Below are 19287 nucleotides of genomic sequence, written 5' to 3' on the forward strand. Positions count from 1 at the left end.
TTATGGCTAAGTCTCCTTTGAAAACTTTCCAGGAAGAACTTGATCTTTCTATATTAGAATATGATCCCTGTATTTAGAAAATTTAAGGGCCCTCTAGTTGAGTAACAAAAATGGAACAGATGATGTTTTAATGGCAGTTGAACGAAATATTTTGTAGCTGTTTCACAAAAAAGAAACGCTGGGGATTTCCTGCTAGTAAGTGAAGGAAAAGTAAAGTGTCAAACCTACTGGGATCACAGGTCAGAAATTATATCTGAAGTTGTCTAAAGCGAAAATTATTTCTCAGAAATAAAAGCTATGGATATGGGAAGACATTATAATAGATTTCAAAATACTCATAGTTGTTTGGTAGAAATATTTGAACTTTATCTTGAAGATAAAGATAGTTACCCTTATAATAAAAGGGTATAAACTTTGTATAGTTCTTATTGATTCATGCTTTATTAAAAATTCTATAATTTAATATTCTCTTACATGAATTTTGAGAGAAGGCGAAACAATATGGCAAATTTTCAGTGTATTTTATGGACAAAATGTTCAAAATCCCAGATTCCTAATCTCTGACTCATTGAGCTATGCTGTCTAGGTGAATTAACTTAGAAAGTAACCAGAAAAACTTGGTTTTAAATTACTTCTCCATTAGTCACTAGGTGTTTATTTTGCGGAAAGTGACTTGATCCTTCTAAGCCTCAATTTTCTTAACTATATAATGGATATATTAAGGCATCAGTAGATTAACTAATTTGTTGATAAGACAGCAGTTATATTTTAATCAGCAGAGCCATATGCAATACCTTAAATCCATTCTGAAACAAGATATAAATTTAAAAATTAAAAATTTCTTATTTCTCCTAATCCAATTCACCTATAGTGATGTTTCAGAACCTTGGGTGCACATGGGAATTCCATGGGGAGATTTAGAAATTACTGCCTGGAACTCAAACCTGAAATTTGTATTTAGTTGTCTTGGTTACGATGTGGACACCAGGATATCTAGAGACTGACTTAAAGGATTAATTATTAGAATTTATCTCTGTATAGTTTTGAATAAGAATATATATTTACTTTTTTTTTTTTTTTTTTTTTTTTTTTGCGGTATGCGGGCCTCTCACTGTTGTGGCCTCTCCCGTTGCGGAGCACAGGCTCCGGACGCACAGGCTCAGCGGCCATGGCTCACGGGCTTAGTTGCTCCGCGGCATGTGGGATCTTCCCGGACCAGGGCACGAACCCGTGTCTCCTGCATCGGCAGGCGGATTCTCAACCACTGCGCCACCAGGGAAGCCCTATATTTACTTTTAAACTTGGTGAATAAGCATCATATTTAGATAGCCTCAAGTATAACTGCACAGCTCTAAATAGCAGGTCAAGCTTCATTGGTTTTTCCAATTGATGATAAGCCCCTACCAGACTCAAATTAATGATCTGTAAGGAGTATTAAATAACACAGAATAGAACTCCCCAGAAGCAATGTGCTTGGCCCTCTTTTTTCTCATTCTATTCACCTCCCTGAGTGATCTCTTCCTCTCCAGGCCCTTGATTATCATGTGTATGCTGATGATTTTAAATGGCCACCAGTCCAGACTCACTCCCAATCTCCATACCCATGGCCAACAGTGACATACCCAATTATATATTGGGTATATAATATCCAATTTTATATCCCCAAAGCACTTCAGAACCATCACGACCAAATCAAGATTTATTCCTTTCTCCTTAAAATCCTCTCTTCCCTGTTTATTTACTATCTCATTAAATAATACCTGTTGCAGAGACTTCAAAAATAGTGGGTGGACCTCCAGCTACTACCTGTTCACATGTCAGGACAGATGATGCCACACTTGCCTCAAGAGGGTATGAAAAGGTTTACTCATCACCTAATGAGGTTTTATGGGGAGAGCAGGGGAGTCCCCAGTCAGGTCCCAGAATGTCTTGAGCAAACAGCGAAAGGAGACTGGTTTGGCTTTTAATGAGATTAAGGGGTGGGGCTGGAGTGAAGGTTCCCTTTTTGGGTCCAGGTCTTTAGTGGTTTGAACTTCCCAGAGGTGCTAAAGGAGAAGGAACCTGGAGTTTCTTAACAGATCATGAGGCAGAAGCTGTCAGTCACCCTTGATTAAGGGTGAACTGTAGTAATGACTGACTCCATGTTTGTCGTGAATTTAGAACTTCCTGCCCACCCACATAAACCCATGAAATGTACTGTAATCTAGTCAGTATACATCTTTGGTGGATCACTTTCATTCTACATTTATAAATTAATTGGTGGTATTCCTAAGAATAAATGCAGTGTAATAGGTCTATTAAATAAGGGAACATTGGTGATCCTGCACAGACAGATAATAAACTCTAGGATACAATAATGAATTTGAACTCATGCAGAGAAATTTAAAAAAAAAAAAAAATATATATATATATATATATATATATATAAGTGACTAGAGTAGTACATCTGTATCTATTTATACACACATAAAATAAAATTAAATATATTTAATATTCTATTAACTAAAAATGCATGATGAATTTTAGGCCAATTTATGGTAATCTTTGTAAAAATAGGCAGGTATTACACTTGAGAAAAAGATGCTCCTATTAACAGCTGTTTCTTTAGATATTGTCCCTTGGTGATATTGAATAATTCATAAACCCTTGGGGACATAAGGTGAAATACTGAATTTGACACAAATAGTGTAAAGTTATACCATGTGAAAAATTAAACTTTTGTTTTTAAACTTTGGTCTTTAATCATGCTGTGTTCTCTAGTTAGTATCCTCATGATCTTTTCCTTCAGTCCAAATCTCAGAAGAGAAACTTTCATTGCTAAGAAGTGCCTTAGTATGTAAACCGCATGGTTTATATTACCAGAGTTGGCTAGATTTGATGAGAACAATTCATCACAATAGTTCTTACAATGGCAGAAATGGATGAACTTAATTTTTTTTCTTTTTGAAAGGAAGAGAAAGGGGGGGAACAAAATCTCTTAGAATTTGTTAAAATAGCTTGTTGACAAATCTGTAAGACAATTATGATAAATATGTACTGTAAATTCTCTGGCAAATTATTTTATTATTGCGAGTATTTTGACCTTAGTATTAGTTTCTCTAAAAATGAATTTGACCAAAAAAAAAAAAAAAAAAAAAAAAAAAAAACAACTAGTGGTCTTTTGAGTAAATGAATAAAATACAGACTGAGAGTAAGGAAATAGATTTTTTTTTAAAATACCCTATATAAATCTTTGGTTATTTTATTTTAATTCTATGTTTGTATCTATTAAAAATATATCCTAAGCAGATATTATTTTCATAAAAATATTTGATTTCTCTAAATTGAAAGAGCTACTTGCATAATCCTGGAAAATACAAAAGAGGTTGCCTCGATTATGTTAGTTTAAATTATTTTCATTTGCTGTATGGACAGCAAATGTTCTACCCCAATGTAGATATTTTAAGAGGACCTGACAGATAACTAGAAGAAATATCCAGTTGAATGGACTCTATTGCCAATAACATGCCAGGCTTGGCTACCCTGAAGCCCTTTAACCACAAACACCTAAAGATTCTAGATAAAGTGTTACAAGTTTAATGAATGGCTTTGCTAAAGGAAGAAAAGAGAATATCCAGAAATCCTGAACAATCAGGCAAAAGAAGCCGAGCCCCAGCCGGTTGAAAACTTAGTGAGAATTGCGCGCTCTTCACTAGGTTCTCGCAGGTCTTCTACTCTTACTGCAAAAACCATTCAAATCTTCACAACAACCCCCTGAGGTGGGCACTATTATCCTAGTTAACATTACATAACTTGCCCAAGGTCACACCTTGTAAATGGCGGACGTGGAATGAGAACCTAGACAGTCTGATACTGGAGTCAGTAAACTTAACCAGCTCATTGATTAGAAGTCCCTGGATGTGAGATAACAGAGAAGTCTCAAAGGCTCTATAACAGCGTTCAAAAAGATTTTAAAATACATAGGAGTCATAATGAAAGAATAAGATAGTAAAATAAGAATGAACATATTTGAAGAAGATCTAAATAGAACTGGTGACGTAAAACAAAAAGTCATTGAAAGTAAAACTCATTTTACTTTAGTAAAGGTTACTTGAGTAAGCTATTACGACTAAACCTAGTGGAACGCTGAAATTACGGAGTAGATGAAGTTTGCTATATCTGTTTTTCTGTCACCGATTTGGGAAATGAAAACACATCATATGCTTGTGTACTGTAAACTTACAGCTTCCTAGTTTCCTGCTGCCTCAACATCCCTGCAAATAGGCTGTGAGCACCCCACCCGGCTGACTGGGAGCAGCAGTGTAGTAAGGCTGGCTGGCCCCTGCCACGAATAACCCATTTCGTCCTAGTGACATCAGATACATCAATGAACCCCGTGATGCCTTTCACTTGGGTACTCCAGCCCGACCCCCAGTAAACCTTGCCCAAGGGCCCCTCCCTCCCTCTCCACTTTCTGTCCCTGCCCCTCCCCTTGTCCCCCTCTTCTCTCAGCGCCCACCTGCTTGGTTGAGCATGCTCCCTTGGCGCTCCTTCCATTGCCCCCGCTCTTGGGGAGTACTGACTGTCTCTCTAGCACCTGTGAGTACAAGAGACTTTGTGTTCCTGCCTCTCCTGTCACCCCTCTTGTGGCCGTAACTGACTGACCATCTCATGAAAGAATATAAGACAGCTGACTCCTAAACCTTCTTCTTCAACTTACACTTGACCATAATCCAACCGCACAGGTCAGAAAAATGACAATCCTACAATGTACCCGGGTGGAAGAGAACCAGATTATTGGAAAGTATTTACATTACACTGCAAGTATCCTTTGACTAATATACATACATTAATATGTACATATATTTTGAAAACTGGGGGTGGGCAGGGTGGGATAAAGAAAATGAATCTATTCCCTGTCTTTTTAGAAGTGGGAATCACTTAAATGACAGAATGCATTTGGATGGGCACACACATTTACTCAAGAGAGGATATAATGGGAATAATTTTAATTTTTTAAATGCTAAAATGAAAGGTCTAGGTTGATGGGTACTAGATGTTGCTCCAGATATAGTTTTGGCTAATATATTTTATTATTTCCCTGAGCTTTAAGGTTAAATAATTTTTTTAATATTACTGTATCATTACTGAATTTTCAGAAGCTTACTTTTCTTATAATTAACAAAATCACATTAATAAATCACTGTACTTTTTATTCTCTCTCTAATATAATATACAGTCACCATAGTCAGCAAGAAATAATTACAAACAGAAAAATAACCATAAATTCCAATACCTATGGGAGTAGGATGCTTTTTCCCCCCTATTTTGACAAAGAGGCACAAACACACATGGAGATAATTTTACAAATGAAAATTGGAATGATCACTGAGAACGTTCTGGTACCTGGGGAGATCAGGCAGCTTGCTGAGGGATGTTCTAAGGGGTAGACCTAAGAAACTAGGGTCTGTGTGAATGAAAAACTCCAAGTCTTTCCCAGTCAAGCGACCTCCTGAGGTGACAAGAGAGGAAGAGCGAAGATAGTAGGGCAAGAAAAGGAGGGAGGCATCCCGATGGCATTTGGAAGAAATAATTTCATCCTCTTTTGAATGCCCAGAGTGCTTTACCTGTAATTATTTAAACCCTCTCATCTCTTCGAACAAACATTAATTTTAATTATAATAAAAATATCTTCCATTATTGAGTATTATTACTTTGCCTCCATGTACCTTTTCAAGAGCATTGCATGCATTCATACACTTACTTTGTACAGCACATTTACGAGGTTGCTGCAATTATAATTCTCAGCTTACGAATAAAGAAGAAAAAAGATTAAGTGGCCAGCCATGACCTCACCTGGCAGGTAGCAACAATGCTGCCACGATTTCTTGAACAAATCAACGAATAAATAAACACCAAGCTTTCACTACTACTGTAGTCTCTGTAAATAGCAGGCATGTTTTCTGACATTTTTATATCCTCCTATTTTTCTAATTTTTTTTTTCAACATTGATAGCAATAAGATTCTTGAGGAAAAGTAAATTTTTTTAAAAGATTCTAAAATATGAGCTAGTGAGCAGCTCAGAAGATCATGTCAATTCTTATTAGTAACATAAGCACTTTTCATTTGACCATTTATTTCTTACCCCTTTTCAGCTCATTTATAATCTGATCTTATTCAGCTTCCTTTTCAAATCTCAAGGAATCTCTTGAGTATTTCTTGGTCTCCCGTGATGCTGTGCAACTGTCCTGGGAATTCTCAGGCAGATGCCTGAAGTACAGGGCGTCGGCTGACCAGCCAGAGATCACACTGGAGCTACTGAAATTTAGGGTTACAGCCCGAGGATCTCTTGACCCTGCATTTCCTCTCCTCCAACAACCATTAAGATTAATTACCTCAAAAAAAAGTAAAACAACCACAAAACCCAATAACGACTTCATTCTTCTCATGACTGAGGAACTGAATAACAGACTAATCAGACTTCAAGGATCACAATTCAATAATCAAAGGAAAGAAAGAGACACACAGCACTTTGCCTTGAAAAGGTCAATCTGAAATAAAGGCTTAGATGGGAAAATCAGAAATTGCTAAGGAAACACTAATGGCTTACCTTAGTATCTGCAATCCGTTCCATCCTGTTCTTCATGTTCCAGAGAGATTACTCTTCGTCTTGTACTTTTCCTCAAACATGGTATCCTTGAAAGAAAAAATTTAAAAGTATGCTGTGGTGTGTTTCTTTTACTTTGAGCTATTCGAATTTAAGCTAATTTAGTGCAGTTCAAATGTACATGTAATTAAGCATGTAGGAAGCTTTTCTTTAATAAGCACAGTTAAGTTCAAAACTTTTAAGAACATCTAGAAAAGAGACTCACACTAACCTTCTGGCAAAAAGTAAATAAATGACCACACCAACTACTTAGACAATGCAATACTTGACTGAAAGGACATGCATGTACAAGAAAATAAAAGAGAAAGTATAATTTCAAATTACTTGGAGTACATAAGTCATATGGTTACAGGGGAATTTCAGCCATTTACACATCATTAATTAATAGGTGGTCTAGACTGACAAACATATGTGTTCAATTATGACCCATTGATATAATCAGGGACTCTGATATTTTTCAATTTAGCATAGAATGGTCATTTTACAATGACAAATATATGTGTGTATATATATATATTTACAGAAACATTAAATTTTCTTTATATATATATAAAGTCTATAATTCACTAACAATTTAAGAACAGAAACAAAACTTTTTGATTTTTTTTTCCATTTTTTTCCATTTCTTGAAAAGAGGACACCATTTATGATAAATGTGAGTTGTTCGCTATGAGCATGATACATGCTCCACAACAATGTAAACTCTTTTCCAGACAGTCATAAAGGATGTGAATCAGGTATTTTTCATTGTTTCTCCTTGAATTGAAATTGAGGGAAAGGGAGAAGAAGATAAGAATTTTCATCAAATGTATTAGTTTGAAGGAAAATATTAGAAGAACCTAAAGATTTTATGCATTCAAAAATGTTCCTGCTTAACATTACAATTTGCCTTAATTTTCTCTCTTTCTCTTTCATTTCTTTCCTTTTCCCCATCTTGCTATGTAAATTATCTTGTACAAATTGAAAGCAGAATTGTGTTGAAAAAATTCCAAATTTGAAAAAATTCGTGATTGTCTTTAGTTGAGAATATACAATAGATTACTCACTTGGTCATATTTCAGGAAACCTGTCTAAGCTAATAGTTTAAAGAATTTAAATACGTTGTTACCAGTTTTTCACTATATCTTGAATATTGTAGACATCTCTATCCTAGTTCTCTTAAATGCTTCTTAACTTTTCCAACCATATCGAAATATCTCCTCTCATTTCCCTTTCCACAAATAAAAAGCAGGAAATAAAAATCAGAAACTTTTAATATCATACATAAATTTTTTTATAACAAATTTATGGTGATGAAGCACTCAAACAATAAAACTATTAACTCTAATTTTAAAATAAATATTATACCAGGAGCATAAATTTATTTTGCATAAGCAATTAATATAATGTTTCCAATTAAATGTGATATTATGCTTTTAATAAAAACTTCTGTTTTCATTTTAAAAGATAAACTCTGGGTTGTACATTTTTACAGTAAAAATAATTAACATGTTCAAGTTTTAGTTTTTAATATATTGCCAAATGTAAGCTTTATACTAATTTAAACTTTAAAAAAGGTACAGTATTTAAATGTATATTACAATCTTTTTATATACAACCATGAAAATAACAGCCTTCGAAGTGTCAAAAAGACTGGTATTTAGCATCTGTCTTTATTTCAGGTTGAAACTTTGATTATTTTTCTATAGGCTTCTTTAATTTATTTCTTCTTTTTCTTAAAAGATATCCACCTCAACAAAACTGCAACATTTTAACTGATGATCACTTGATAGATTACAAAGATCAAGTATATTTTGATAAGTACATATATTTTAAAATACACTATCAGTCATTTACCTTTTAAAAACTTATACGTTTAATCATGTCTAACGTACACTTTTTTTTGATTGCCCTTAAAAATCCCCATGTCCCTCCTTCATATTTTAGCCTTTTGAGCACGGAAAAATTTCCCTGTATCCTCTCGGCTCTGGTGGAATATGTGACTCAAAGCATGTATCAATAATTGTTTTGTGATTGTTGAGTAAATGGAGTCCACATGGTTTAATATGTACATAAATTATATTGCTGCTATTATTCCTAATCATTTCCTTCAGAACATATTTCATCATGGCTTCAGTGTTGTTCATTTGTTAATTTATTCAAAAAATATTTTTTAAATATTTGGATAAGGAATTGACTCTTCTTAATTAACAACAGCTATCCAATCCTCTGTGCCTATGTTAACCTCCCTGAACATGGCTAAGCCCATGCATTCCTAAATTTTAAGCATATGTCAGATCCATTGGCTGGGATCTGAGCTGTGGTCTTTCTTTAGCTTGTACTATCATCTTGTCATCATGCTCTGGTATGACAAGGTTCACAACTAAATGGAAAGAAAGTCTTTTATTAATTAAATAATATATAAATGATGGCTTTCAGAATGGCTTACTTTATAAGACAGTAGATTTCAGAAGCATCTGTCACAGAGTCTGGAGCCTTGAGTCTCATTTATTTTGCTTTGTATGTGCAAGTAGCCTGAGCTCTTTTTTACTCATCTGCAAAAAGTGAATATCTCTAGCTAGGCAACACAAGATTGCTGGGTTAATTAGTCTGTGAATATGTGAAAACACTAAAAAACTATAAAGTGATATTAATATAGGGATTGGCAAACTATCACCTGTGGGTCAGTTGGCTGCTTCTGTAAATAAAATTTTATTGAATCACAGGCATACCTGTTGATTTATGTATTTTCTATGGTAGCCTTCAGCGGTAACGGTAGAATTGAGTAGTTGCAACAAAGACCTCAGGCATGCAAAGCCTAAAATATTTACCACTTGATCCTTTAAGGAAAAATGCTGACCCCTACTAATAATATTAATACTAATAGTTACTACAAATAATGATAGCAACAAAAGTCAATGGGTATAACTCTAATGAAAAATATCTGAAAAATTCAAGTGGTGATGCACTGTTTGTTTCCTTAGGAAATGAATGCCGTTGATTTTGCTAACTGATCAATAAAATCAAAGAGCAAGTTTTTATGTTAAGAGTAAATTTTTATTTCCAAGCTTAAATTTAACCTTTACATAAATGTGTTCCCTTGTTAATCATTATAATGACAATGAGAGCTTATTAAGCTCTCAATTTCACACCCATGTACTTAATGTTTATACTATACTGTTTAATACTGATTACAAAAAGTAGAAAGAATGCTGACATTAGTGCCTAATCATAAACTTAAATATATTTATGATATTTAAATTGTGGTACAGTGAACAGATGTCATCTACATTTACTTGGCTTAATTAAGACTACAGTTTAACATTTCCAAGTTTTAAAATATCAGAAATGAAAATCAGTTGGACCACTTGTACTTGATCTAAGGTAATTAGAGAAATATATTCACTCTATTAGATCTTTGGATTAGAGGTCATTGGAAACCAGCAGTGATCAAGCAAGATACCATATCAAAACTAATCTATCAGACATCAATAGCACTATAAAGTCATTCTTTGTAAAAGGAAGAGCCAGAGGAAGTTTTATTATGTGTAAAAGTTAGTCGTATAACTGACAAGTACAGACTTACGTGAGATGCCAGTGAAAGGGAGGTGATACACTACAGCTTAGATGATTTATTTGGTCTTGACACTGTGTTTGTTATTTGAAGAGACTTATTCTTTAAAGTTATTTCATTTGCTGATATATCAGTTGTGGTATATCACATTTTGAATATGATATTTCTCTGAAGAAATCAATACAATATTTTCTTTCCTTTTGTGACATACAACAAAAAAAACTGACTTTTCAAAGATTCTAACAGTAACTACAGCTTATAGTAATTAGGCAAAATACTCAGACTATTACATGATGTTTAAACATAAAGCCTAACCTATAAAACAGATATCCAAATGACATAGGACTTAAACAAAAAGGTTTCCTAGTTTCAGAAGGTTATATGTAAATCATCTTGATCTTTTGATACAAATCAAAAATTGTCCCACCTAGGATCTGCATTCAGTGTAGAATGAATCTACTGTAATTCTAGTCTGTCTTCATGAACTTGACTTATATTGATAAACTAACAGAAAAAGTCTTCTCAGAAGGAAAAACCATCACTATATTATACTTTGACTAGAAATTCAATTATTTCTTAAGATGCCATATGACTATACTTTGGGGTATCTAACTTCTAAACTGGTGTCCTATAGACACAGGCTTAGTACAGATCCATTCTTTATGAGGCTTCTATCCATAAAAATGTTGTAAACTCATACTTTTTTCCTGATTGTATATTACTTTAGAAGAAAATCAGCGAATGGGAGAAATTTACAGGAAAAATTTTTAGGATTTCTCAGAACATTCTTAAGATGTGTCAACTTATTCTTTAATAGATTACAGAATTGTTGTTGTTTTTTTAAGCCAAGCTTATTAATGCTCAAGTTGACTAGTGTTGCAAGATTTGGGGGACTGATTATAAATGCACTGCTCTGTAATACTGATACAGGACACTTGATTATAGACTTAAGCCAAAGGAGAAATATCAAAGTTAATGGTTCAAAAGTTAAAGGTCAATAAACCAGAAGTTTTCCTTTTTTAATATGCAACAGAGAGGTCTATAAATGGAGCACTAGAACAAAAGATATATTAAAAAATAAAACATAATTCTACCCTATTTTTGGTCAAGAACATTAAAGCAAGAATAAAGGAGGAGTATGCTCAGAGCTGGGGGAATGAAGAAATGGCTGGACCAATACATGTCCCCTGCACCTTCACATGGCTGCTGGGCAGCACCACTGGGACAGGGCTCAATACTGGAAGAAGTTATACTGGGCAAATTAACCTCAAAAAAAAAAAAAAAAAAAAAAGGAAAAAACAAGATAATGAAGAACAAATTGAAAAAAACATGATGAGGAAATTTGATAATGTATATCAATAAAAAACCTTAATAATGTTAATATATATTAAAATCTTAATAATCAATGATTCCTAGAAAATCCTAATAATCAATGTTATAATCAGCAAACACTGTGGTTCCAAAAACAAGTAGAACAATATACTTCTTTCAAAGCTTCTCCAAAACCTTACATTCTTCACATATGATAGTCATCAAACACATGTTTGAATAATTTAAAATTATGAATATATCTGTATATACGTGTGTATATATATATATGTGTATATATAAGATATGTAATTTTTAAAAGCTGTTTTTTAAAAGATTAGGTAAATGGTAGTCATTCAGAAAGTTCCCAGTAAATTCAGTTTAACACTTTTCTGTGGCTACTTAACTAGCGCCCTGTGTAACTAATGCAAGCAGAGTTTATTACAATTTAAATTTGTATAACAAATGTTATAACAAATTATTAATGGGTGAACCAGAATGGCTATCTTTTACAATGTCCTTACTTCCTAGTACGTCTCTGTCCTTTTAAGAATGAAAATGTGTAATTTGTATAAGGAGAAACGTCTAGTTTATGCAAAACGAAGTGTCATAGAAAAGGATGTCTTTAGGAATCTGTATATTTAACAACATACATTTAACAAACATTGACTGAGCACTTATGTGTTCTCAGGCTTTGGATGCAGCAGTAAAACGGGCAGACAGCGTTCCTGATCTCTCACTTCCCGCTGTATGTGGAAGTTATCACATTTTCCTGTGTCCTGCCCGCTCCAATCACAAGTACAGACTCAGTTTCTCAGAGGCTGCAGATGGTTATTGGCTTTGGCAGTTTAGCAAAGTTTTTCTTTCACATGGTGAATGAAATCTTATAGTTATTCTTCTGCTGCTTACAGAAGCAGAAGGTAAGACTAAGAACATTGGGTGTATGTTAGATTCTCAAAACAAAAACACAAATCAGAAAACTAAAAGTGCTAAAAACAATTTTAATCAACTTTTCCACTGACTTGGCATTATCCGTACAATATAAACTCAAACAATGGGAGTAGCTGCTTCACCTCCTGGGTTACGGCCCTCTGAGGCTGTGTCTGTTATCAGCCTATCCATCCCATTTGACTTCACGGGGACCACACCCTCAGACAGCAGGTGAGCAACCAGGGATCACAGACGAGATGAAAGGCATTGGATTGGACTGTTAACATAAATTGGATGATATACACTCGTACTGTTATTTCTATAGGAGAAAATTTGGCAAACAGTTGACTAATTTCATTAAAGAACATAGGAAATTTGGATCATTTCAAGTACCATTTATCATCATGTGAATACCTTAGAATGAGTGTTTACATTTGATTAAATCAACAAAACAATTTCAACAATCCTTTCCTCTCTGTGTTATTATAAACCTTACCTTGAAATCATTAATATTTCTTTAAGTGCTGAAAAAACTCTCTTTCTATGGCATGAGGAATAAGCCTAAGATTTTACCAAATTCTTCATTTTTCTGTTAGTTTTTAATTTTATATGAAAATATTTGCCAATACACTTGATTGAAATTATATATATGTAATATATATACATATATGTATATGTATACATATATAATTATATATTACATATATATGTACTTTACTTAGTATAAATAAGAATATTCAAGACACAACATCTGAACAGACATTGTTCAAGTCTGCCACTGCAGCAAGCATAGCAGTGTTCCCAAAGCCCTGTATGTCCAGTAAGTTTAGTATATAAGGCTCTCCAAATGCTGGCTTTTTGTGAAAAAAGGGAACACGCAGAACACATGGGTTATTGCCATACATTTTAGCTTTAACCACCAGTGGATATGATCAAATGATTGCAGCTATTTATTGTTTTTAATGCTTCCTGTCACTTTGCCATATATTTCATTTAATTATTGCTTTAAATGAAACAATTCAAAAGTCATTCTCTTTTTTGCAAAGAAAAAACCTGGAGTTAGATGACAGAATTGTAATATAGAGAGTTAGAATCAAGCCAGGATAAAGAGGTTTTACTTAGTAATGGAGTCCCATCATTACACACAAAAATTACATATAATTGATTATCTTTCAAACATAGAGTATGTATGAGACTACAAAATCAGTACTGAAAATTGGTTGAACTGTAATCTTCCACTTTCTCAGCTATGTAGTTGCCTCAAGAAAATTAAGTCCACAATTTTCTCTTTCATTTTCCTTTCTGACATTAAATGTGATCAATAGGTTTATGTTTCATTTCATTTCATTGCCGTGAGGTGATCTACAAAACCACAAACACACCAAAAACAGAAATGACTTTATACCACTAATCCTGGTTGTTTTCATAGACCTAATCCTGGAAGTAGGAGCTGCTGATGGGCAAGTCACAGCCTGGATTTAGCCCACAGGCATATTTTGTTTAACCAGCACAATATTTTAAAAATTTGGAAATTTTGTGAATCATTCCTAATCTATGACTTCTCTTGAAGATCAAAAAAAATCTTTCCATATGGATCCACATTCCCATATGGTAACAAGCAGCTGGACGTGATCTGTATCTGCCACAGGCTCCACCATTCCTACTGCCTTACATACGGTGCTCTTCATTGATTCAAACTGCCTGTAGAATATCTACATTTTCTGGCTTGGCTGCATTTTTCCATGACTTGGTCCCTAGCACAATCAGAACACAGCAATTAAGCTTTCCCTAAATATTTAATTGATATTTCCTATTTGCTTCCTTATCAATTTTGTATTGACTAACTAGATTCATACAGCATATGATACTGAAGAGTACAAGACTACAGAGGCTGAAATCTCATTTTATGAACGATGAAAACTGAAAAAGCTAGAGTTTGAGTTAGCATGTGCCCTCTGGCCACTTGTCCCCGAAGCCTGAAATCTTAACCCAGACACTGTCTGTGTGCCTGTGGTTCGGTCCATTGCACAACCTGACCTATGTAGAGAATTCCTTGGACAAAACTGATTCGGATTTTTCTGGAATCCTAAACTGTAAGTACTAACCCCCTTCTGAACCTCTTTGATGTCAAGAGTTTAAGTTGAAGCATCATCATTATAAATTATAATCATCGGTTCAAATCCTATAATGATGCCTTTCACTGAAAACTGTTATTATTTTTAGTTTTTAAAAAATGTGTATAATGCTAAAAATGGCATTTATCTGAAGATGGTAAAACCTCTTATAATAAATATCTGCAATATGTGAGAATAATATATGTCTGATTTTCTTACCTCTATAATCCTTAATCTACCGTTAACCTTCTATATTTCTTACATTGTTTGAGATGATAAAACAGAAACGGCGCAGAAAGATACTTGTTTAAATTTTATAAAACCAAAGAACTGTAATGAGCCTGATTCCACTCTCCTTAGCATATGGTTTCTTTTATTATATGGCATGATAATTAACTGTATTAAAACTTTGCTCTTTGATCTGTGTTTTTAAATTTATCACTTTAGTTTTCTCAGTTTAGCATAAATCAGCTTTACTTCATTTCAAAATTTCATTTCTGACACATTATCTATAATTCAAGCATGCTGCTACCAGATGGAAATTATTTCAATAATGCGCAGATGAAAATCTTAAAGAAAAATTCAAATTCCTAAAAGAATTATTGGGAAATGTAAATTTATCATAAATATCCAAACCATGCACATTTATGTATAAGATGCTTTTCCCAACACAAATACACACATAAACACACACACACTCATGCATATCCCATTTTCAAAGATGATTTGTGTAATATTTTATATTCTCACTACAGATATGAAAGTGTTTTCTGTCACTCAATAATGTGTCTTATCAATCTCTCCGTATTAAAATAGGTAGATCTAGTTTATACTCAACGGCTACATAGCATTTAATTGCATGATAAACCTAAATTTATAAAGCCACCTCTGGTAAAATGTGGGTTATTTGTTCCTTTCTTTTTCTTTTCTGCGTATTACAACATTTAAGTGAATATATTTGTATATACATCTTTTCACACCTGTATGAGGTAAAATGAGGATAAATTTTTAGAAGTAGAATAGCTGGATCATACTGTCAGGAAATAAGTAGAGCAGTTTAAAAATGTCTTCTGAAAATACTACATTAGTTACAACTTTTGTTATCTCAGCATCAAGAATAGAGAATGTTTGTCTCTCCATACTTTTGTGAACACTGAGTATTATCAGTTATTTAAAACCCTGGGACTTTATTTAATCAATCAGTTTGTGTCATTTGTATTTTTACCTATAAAATCTTTATAGATTTTAGTATATTTTTCTTTCTCATAATAAGACATATTAAAACAAATGTGCGGGTTTCCCCTGTGGCGCAGTGGTTGAGAATCCGCCTGCCGATGCAGGGGACACGGGTTCGTGCCCCGGTCCGGGAAGATCCCACGTGCTGCGGAGCGGCTGGGCCCCCTGAGCCATGGCCCGTGAGCCTGTGCGTCCGGAGCCTGCGCTCCGCAACGGAAGAGGCCACAACAGTGAGAGGCCCACGTACCACAAAAAACAAGAACAAGAACAAAAACAAAAACAAATGTGAGCATTACTAAAATACTACATCTTAAAAAGTAATAAATACTAATCAATAGAGAAAACAGCTACTGTCTAATTTCACCATTCTGACCAAACAACTGAATATATGAACTCACTTCATAACTCATCCCCCACCACTTTAGATATGACAGTTAAGTGTCCTTTGAGACACATACCATTTCCATTACTATTTGAAGACCATTTTGAATGAACTCAAATGGTGCCAAGGACCTGGAGGTGTTTGTTCTCCTCTGGCTTGACCAAATAAATGCGTTAGTTTCCATTTTTCAGTTACTCTCTCTCAATCCACCACAGAAATTTGTCATTTATGTGTGTGGTTTCTGGTGAAAAAAATGGAATTTACTTTTTTTTGATAGATAAGATAATTAATTCTCTCCCTGTTTTTTTAAAGGAAGATTTTATCTACTATATAATTTTTCCATTACTCTAAATTTAAGTGAACTGGAACTATATAGTGAATAATTTTCTATAGATATTCTTTTCAAGGACTTTACAGTAAAAATCTCTCTTAGATACGGAATATTGGTAAATGAATTCTCTAGAATTACTTCAGAAGGCTTTCCATACCAAAATGATAAGATATTAAAAAGTTCTGAAGACATAAAGAAAATAATAACTACAAAAAAAATTAAAAACTGCTAAATATGGCATTTATCCTTGTGATCAAGATGTATTAAGTAACTTCAGGCATTGTGGAAAAACTGTTTCAAGCAGAAAGCACTATTTCACTGAACAATTTCTGGACATGGAAATAGTTCAATGGTATAGTAGCACCAAGAAGAATCAGATAGAAAAATAGAACACAATTTTTTAGTAAAGTCAGGGAATTGGTGTAGGACTTCTTGTCCTCATTTCCCTGAATATAGATTATGTGTTTTAAATCTCTGTTCATTCTTCAACACACCATTCCAAATGTTTTTCATCATATTAATGTGGGTGTTCCTCAAAACCTCCTTTGCCTCTTGATGTTTAACATTTGCTCCTAAATACATATCATTTTTTAAAAGTTTTAAGTCACCTTTTATCCAAAAAATTTTTATTTCCAAGTACAACTAATTAAGCTTTTTCTGTTTCTTTTTTCTAAACTTCTGTGAGTTTTTCAAATCTAGGCTGTTCAACAGGAAAAATGATGTATTTCTTATGAATAATCAATGGCCAACTTTTCATAAATTACAAGTTACTTTCAAAACTCACTTTATGACACACTGCAGAGAATTTCTGAAGCCACACCAAGAGTACTAAGAAATTTAAAACAAAATACTGTGGAAGAAGGCAAAGAATGGCATTTGTTGCCACTACATAAGGGGTTCCATGATATAGAATAGTTTACTCACTATGGCACATAAAAATTACTGCTTTATCATGCAGAATAATTTCATAAAAACCTATAGGGTCACCTCTTTCTTGAACTAAAACACTTACTTTCAGAAATAAGTATATTTTCCAAAAAAAAAAATAACTGAATAAAAATAGGGGTTAAACATATTCAACCGTGGACAGACCTCAATCTTTCCCTATTTTAAATGAATATTATCTTACTCTGCCCTGTTAAAAACACCTGGGGAAAGTCCCAACTAATCCTGAGAATATGTCCAAACTAAACTTTTATGTAAATGCCGGAGCATATCCTTACAAATCAAACTCCAAATCAGCAGATATTGAGTTACGGGCCCTCCAGTGCTTTCCGAGTCACCCCAAGTGGGTAACCGATGTCTTCCTGGGTCGGTACCTACCATGAGGCCACTCCCCTCCAACACTTGACTTTGCTTCTCTCATTTGTACCCTTACTCACTTTTTTATTTTTTTTTTGTGGTACGCGGGCCTCTCACTGCTGTGGCCCCTCCCATTGCGGAGCGCACGCTCCGGACGCGCAGGCTCAGCGGCCACGGCTCACGGGCCCAGCCGCTCTGCGGCATGTGGGATCTTCCCGGACCGGGGCACGAACCCGTGTACCCTGCATCGGCAGGCGGATTCTCAACCACTGCGCCACCAGGGAAGCCCCCTTACTCACTTTTGATTGGTGTTTATATTTTGTTTTTGCATTTGATTCTTGGAAAACACTCAGCGTTTTAGCTGGGGCTCAGTTTCAGTGATACAATCATGGAAAATTCAGCACGGTGGTTAAAAGCCCAGGCTCAACTCAAATAGTTCTAAATTTACATTCTAGGCACATTACAATCTTTGGCAATATATATAGTTGGTCTGAGAAAAGCTTCTTCGTGTAGAATATGTTACCTTACAGAGTGGTTTTAAAGATTAATTGAGAAACACATGTGAATTGATTGGCTTGGTGCTGAGAATACGTTAAGTGCTCAGTAAATACAGCTATCAGTCTTGTCATTTTTAGGAGCCATCCTGCGTAGAATGCAGCGCCTTAGTTGTGGTCCCACTGGACCCATATCTCAGGATCAGCCCCCTTGCTTGCATAGGACAGTTTCATTCTCTCCCCACCCGAGAATGGGACAGTGAGGAGAGTGAGACAGAGGCACCCAGTCTTACAAACCTCCCGTGTGCCCCACAGACCCAGTGCCACTTGGCACACAGAAGAGGCAGGAGGATCATAATTTTCCTGTACTAATTGACTCTGCATGTGTTGTTGGAAGGAATAATAAAAATGATGATTCCCTTGGCACTTTATTTAGTTGCCCCCAAAATGCAGATCATTGTATAAAACGTTTACAGGGTGATTTTGTACCATACATATAAATGGCATGAGTTCATGAAGGAGGTGGAATTTTCCTTTAAGTATGTCTGTAGTTGGCTGTAAACTATAGAAGAATATGTTATGAATGCTAACTCCTGGCTATAAGGACAAAAGAAGACCGAAAATGTTACATAATGCTGCTGGGTAATCTTAAAAGTCATTATATACACTTCAGAGTAAAGTAAAAAACTTAAGCCAATCCAATAAATTGATACTATATAATTCATCTTCCAAAGTATTTGAAAAAAAAAATTAGTCTCTGACCTAGTATGGTCAATGACTAATAGTCTATAAAACAGAGGATCAAAGAGTGACTGTTTTATATTTTGAGAGAACTGTAGATTGTCTTTGACTGACTTCTAAAAATAAATCTTGAGCCTTTTGAAAAAAGGAAAAGTTGGATCAATTCCTGACATCATGCACCAAAATTAATTCCAAGTTGATAAAATAATTACACGTTAAAAAAATACAACTTAAAATACAGCAGGAGTA

General features: G+C 34.4%; 1 protein-coding gene across 5 annotated transcripts in view; it reads right to left on the reverse strand.

Annotated features, from left to right (window-relative positions):
- The window catches only part of NEIL3 (nei like DNA glycosylase 3), a 389514-nt gene that overhangs the window by 263376 nt on the left and 106851 nt on the right, over positions 1-19287 (reverse strand). For all 5 annotated transcript variants that reach the window (XM_067022467.1, XM_067022468.1, XM_067022466.1 and 2 more), the window contains one exon: positions 6591-6676. The gene's annotated coding sequence lies outside the window, so the exon portion shown is untranslated. The remainder of the gene's footprint in view (positions 1-6590; positions 6677-19287) is intronic.

The sequence above is a fragment of the Kogia breviceps genome, chromosome 20 (assembly GCF_026419965.1).
Source record: "Kogia breviceps isolate mKogBre1 chromosome 20, mKogBre1 haplotype 1, whole genome shotgun sequence".
NCBI lineage: Eukaryota > Metazoa > Chordata > Mammalia > Artiodactyla > Physeteridae > Kogia > Kogia breviceps.